This window comes from Frankliniella occidentalis, unplaced genomic scaffold (genome assembly GCF_000697945.3).
Source record: "Frankliniella occidentalis isolate FOCC.00 unplaced genomic scaffold, Focc_3.1 Scaffold21, whole genome shotgun sequence".
NCBI lineage: Eukaryota > Metazoa > Arthropoda > Insecta > Thysanoptera > Thripidae > Frankliniella > Frankliniella occidentalis.
Genome location: NW_026267151.1, coordinates 3,294,216 through 3,299,686, shown reverse-complemented (window position 1 = coordinate 3,299,686; position 5,471 = coordinate 3,294,216). Strand labels below are relative to the sequence as shown.

Genomic DNA, 5,471 nt, shown 5'->3' with positions numbered 1-5,471 from the left:
CCCCCCCCCTACAACCGCCACCTTAGCAAATGGCAAGCGAAATCAGGTTGCCTCTTATGACTTGGCGGGAAAGTTCCTTAATCAGTGGAGCCGCATGCACGACTCGTCGAGGTGTGGCGCGGCGCGGAAGCGGCTCCTGCGGGATTCTCTCCGAACATGTAATATTTTGGCAGACGACGAAATGAGGAAGTGCGATGGAGAGAACGCGGGAGCCGGGTGGCAGGGCGGGTCTACGGCGGTCTATTTGTGGTGGTGGAAAAGGGGGGGGGGCGAGAGGCTTGAGCGGCTTGTAGAGGATAGGGGAAGAAAAGCGCATGAGGTGAAATCCGGTGGGTGATATTTCCCTGAAAACGGGGTGGGTGGGGGCTTTTTCACATTGACGTGCCCCTTCCTAACTCCAAAGCCCGATGAGTGGCCGGACTGTGCGCGGAGATTACCCACAGAATAGAAATCTCTCTAAAAGGCCGCGGGCGAGGGGCGGGGGTACTATTGAGTGGGGGCCGGGGAGTTCGTGGACGCCCAAACTGTTCGGGCGCGCTTCAAACAAAGAAGTGGGGCAGAACATGTGGGGCCGTTCCCCACGGCAATGCAGGCATGCACACGACCGAGGAAATACACGGGTGAACCGTTAGCGATTTTCACTTTTTCCCAGCACTTCATAATTTTGACCATACCGTGCGTATAGCCTCGTTTTTCTAATCACTTTGAAAATTAATTGTAGTTTTGATATGGGAAACCTTTTTATTTTGCAATTTTTTTTAGATCAACACCAAACGATTTTGCCAAAATTATTGTAAATCAATGCATCATACGAGCACACCATATTATTGTGTATTTCAACGAGGTCTTCTTGTGTTAACCTAATCCTCCTACGTCTCACTGCGTCATTTCTGTTCTTTCTTAACAGTGATTTTGATACAACTTTGTCACGTTATCACATAGACTATCACGTAAACATCGATGCATACTGACAATAATCTTTACATTATCAAGAGTGATCACTATTTTTTACATTTTCAACGCTGCTGCGCACTGCTTTCCTCAGTGAGAGGTCCGGATCGAGTTGTTGGTGCCCGGGCGGTGCTGCGCTGCCCTGCGTGGCCAGACGGTATTCACTTCTTGTTCCGCCCCGACGAGTGAATGGGGCTGCGCAACACGCCCCGACCGCCCAGACGGACAAGAAGCGCCCGCTCCGCCACCTCTGGCATGTCCCCGGTGCGGCCGGCAGGCAAGCAAATTCTCGTTTTTGCCTCCGACTTTTGGTATTTTCGGCCCACTCTGACAAGTAAGTGGCATATTTTTAGACGTTCCCCTTATTTTGCAAGTCCAAGAAAAAACATGTTCTCAAAATTCTCAAAATCACCTCGCTTTGAGTATCGTTCTACACTATATCCCCTAATTCGCGAGGAATGTCTCTTTTCCTCTCCATAGGTCACAGGTCACGACGCGGCCTTACCCCGTCGGGTTTGCATCATTTCGCAGAGGCCGCAGCACCTCTCTATTAAGCGTAGGTGGTGCGCGGCGCGGTGTTGGGTGGGAGGGTCGGGCCCCGGGGGCCGGCGGGGGCCCAACCCGCGGGGTGAATGGCATGGGGGGAAATCTGGCAGGCGGGCGGCGCATCGCTCGGGTACACTCAGCTCCATCTGTTATGACTTGACGTGCGCACACACGGCCGTGCACGTGCACGTATGGCCCCTCCCCCGCACGAACATCATCGTCATCATTCATATCGGGAGTGACGCTGCGCCGCCCGGCCAGGAGCTTCCAATTCCGTTGCCGTCGCTCTGCACCCCCCCCCCTTCCCTCTCTTCCTCTTCCACCAGGCTGGAGGTACCCCCCCGCCGCCACGCTACACGTTCATCCCCGTGCAGAGGCCCTTACCTCCTTCCCCTGGCCTGGCACTGGCTCCCCCGCTAAGCTGCTCTTCTCCGTCCTGCTGGGCGTTCGGAGAGTGCTTTCGGTGTAGCTGCCTTTCTCTCTGTCTCTCGTTTTCTCCCCGTGTTTTGCTCCTCCCCCTCTCTTTCTCGTTTCTCCCATCTCTCCTTTACAGTACATGTTTGCCCTACAGACAAGAAGAAGGGGATCCTCTCCGCGTGTCGTCCCCCGACGTTTGCCATCCAGGCGTGTGAAAGCAACGTGTATGTGGACACAAGTGGTTGCCATGGTGACACATGCAGACACCGTGCAGCGAATCCACCCCCCCCCCCTTTCCACCTCACTTCCTGCACTCACCACCCCCCTGCTCGCCCATGTCACTCATATTCTTACAAAGCCCTTTGCTGTATGCGAAAGGAGGAACGACATACAACGACACGTTACCGCTAACTTGAGCAATTTGAAGAAGCGCAATTTAATTTTCCGTCGTTTTGTGTTGCTTATGCTTTTATTCGTGGTAGAATTCGCGTCGCTCGCGTAATAGTTGAGTATTACTTCCGACGTAACCTGCAATTTCCCATACCGGGGCACATTTTGTTTTCCCGCTCAGCGCCGTCACCAGCTCACTCCCTTTCTTTCTTCCGCTGCGAAAATTGGAATTCTCGACGTTGCAGCGCGCGTCAAATATTCATGGGGACGCCAACACAAAGCGACCATCTTCCTTTGCTCTCCCTCTTTGTCCACGCCAGCCTTTATAAAATGAAAGTTTCACGCACAAATGACAAAAATAATGCATAGCTAATTAGCATTTTATTTTGGTTGCGGAAAATGCAACATACTTTGTTTACAAACTATTATGTGATCGTGGATCTAAGCATATGACGATGTTCTTTAAACAGAAGTGTGTGAAATTATTGAACCCTCAAAAGTGCGTGCTAAAATGTCACATGGAAACGTATATGCTAGTCGGGTTACACCCAAAAGAGTACAATGCGAGGGGGTATCCACTCTCCAAAATCGTGGCTCGACTACTCCATATTACCTATATGACCTCTATTACCTTTCTATTACCTCTATTACCTCTATTACCCTTCTATTACCTCTATTACCCTTCTATTACCTGTAGTACACAACCATTATGCACCTACTACACGACTATTAGAAGAGTAAAATATTGGCATCACCATATTGAATTTTGACGCTAGATTGTTGTGTGATTAATTGCAGCACTAATGACTCCCAATAAAAGCTGAGACATTGTTCTTCCAAATACCTGGAGAGGGGGGGGGGGTCAAATTTAGACTCAGATTTGACCAAAATTTAGTACACAAACACAAATTCTTAAATAATCATTCGCGGAAAAAGTATGACATTATTGTGTTTTGAGTTCGTTGCATCATCGCACCATCATTACTGTCACTGAAAAGGGAAAGAATTGATGGGGGAGCCTGTTACAACTGGATATTCGCCGCTTCCAAAAATCACACATTCTCCATAAAAACGAAGTTTCAAACCAAAAACCTTTTTTTGGCGACTATTACTCATTACTTGACTATTACCTGTATTACCAAAACTATTACCGAACGACTGACCCGACTATTACCTGAGTGGATACTCCTCGGTACAAGGTTACCCACTCCTTTGTGTCGGCCAAGTACACTAGTGTGGCTTTTTACAAAAAGTCACACACTTTACTCTGCATGCCACACACTCTTTGTGGGTGTGACGTTTTAGCACGCACGTTTTGAATGTTTAAATGTCACAGATTTATTTGTAGACTATGCAGCCAGTGCTGCATTACCCTTTCTCGATTTGACTCTACCGGCCTGCCCCCCGTGCGAAACTATACGGTAGCATTGCGCGCTCCGGAATTAGCTGTTGTGGGCGTGCGACGGCTGCCGAGCACAGTCGTGTCAGAGACGGGCCAGACAGGCCACCCGACTCTTGATATAACTCTGCGAAGCTATTTCCGGCCAGTGGTCGATATAACGGGTACAGTGGCAGAGCTAGACAGAGACACAGACAGAGGGAGAGAGAGAGAGAGAGAGGGAGGGAGGGAGGGGGGTAGAATACCACTACTGCTAAAGCGCCTCGATGGTTCCCTTTATTTTTACTTTCGAAAGTGAGAGATTTCGGGATTGGAGGCGGAATCGAATGGAACGGGTAAAGAAAAGCTGCTGAGACTGGTCCGACAATTTCATCAACGAATCACGGCCAGCGCCGGCGGTGGCGGCGGCGGCGGGGCACTGTAACCCAACAACACTCCCGCCCTGCCTTCCCCCGGTTCTCCTCCGGGCCGGCGGGCCCTCTCGCCAACACTCATCTCTCTCTCGCTCTCCCTCCTTGTCGCTCACCCTGCCGAACAGCAGCGCCGAATGTGTGGCAATAAAGGGGCTCTGACCGCGCAGCCCTTTGCTCCCACTGGACTGATCCTCACCCCGCCCCACCGCGCCTCGCCCCACCGCGCCGCACCCCATCCCACCCCGCCCTTCCGCATAGCCACCCCACGCCACCCAGCCGCACCGGGCCCCGCCGTTCCTCGAACGGCAGTGCGCCAGTACTCGGCGTGAGCGCTCCGTTAAAGAGCTATTTACTTTTGCGCGGCACGACCAGCGGCCCGGTGGATTTATCGTGATATACTACCTGCGCCGTCTAGCCGGCTGGGGCGGGGTGCCGCGGTGCCGTGGCACCGGCACTGCCAGCCCAGCCAGCCCCTGCCCCGCTCAGCCTGCCCTTGCGTGCCTTAATGCTAGACCGGGTTTCTCCTTTAAAAGAAATATTTGTAGAAAATATACAAAAACCCTGTAGGTAGGTTTACAGGAAAATTTTCCTTGACGCAAGTTGTAAAATTACAATTTTTAATCGTTAAAATACATGCAGTATGTATCGACTTCAAATCCCTTGGCGAGTAAAAAATGTGCTGTCGTAAATTTACAACTTAAATTATAATTCGAGTTTACAAAATTTATGTAAATTTACGACGATATTTTTCCCAGTGAAACGTCGAGCCCGAAAACGATAAAACTTCTCGTTATTTATTTCCGGCTACTTAAGTTGTACATATAATGTTAGGATGGGGGGCTCTGCGTTTCTTCCTGTTTGCTGGTGCGGAGAGCCTGAGCCCGGAGCACACCTGCCTTACCCCAGTTATTGTGGTAAGGCCTGCTCCTCCGTACCCCGGCGCGGCGCGTCACTGCCGAATTTCGAACGCGAAGTTATTGTAGGGCGCGCCGGCATTTGAATATGCACGGGGCTGGGGGCAGATTTACTCCTGGCACAGCCCGGCTTCCCGGCCCCCCCGGTCCCCCCGGCCAAGCAGGCAGGCTTCTCCTTTGCTTTGCGTCAGTCGCATGAGAGCGGCTCCAACTTCACACAGGAGTTTCCCACGCGGAGGCGGCTGGCGGGCGGGGGCCCCGCTAGGGGGGAGCCGGGCTCCTTCCGCGCGCCCGCTACGCCCGCCACGCCCCACTTCGCTCCGAACACAAGCCTTGTTGTGAGTTGGCACATCCTCACAGTCCGTACGGCGGGCTGCTCTGCCGAGCTCTGCGCTGCACTCCCGGCTGCCAAAGCGCCAGGATACACAGGGGTGTGTGGGC

The 5,471-nt window shown here is 52.2% G+C and overlaps 1 long non-coding RNA gene across 1 annotated transcript in view; it reads left to right on the top strand.

Annotated features, from left to right (window-relative positions):
* LOC127748944 (uncharacterized) overlaps positions 1-5,471 on the top strand; it is a 112,764-nt gene that overhangs the window by 14,868 nt on the left and 92,425 nt on the right. The gene's annotated exons all lie outside the window — the stretch shown is intronic.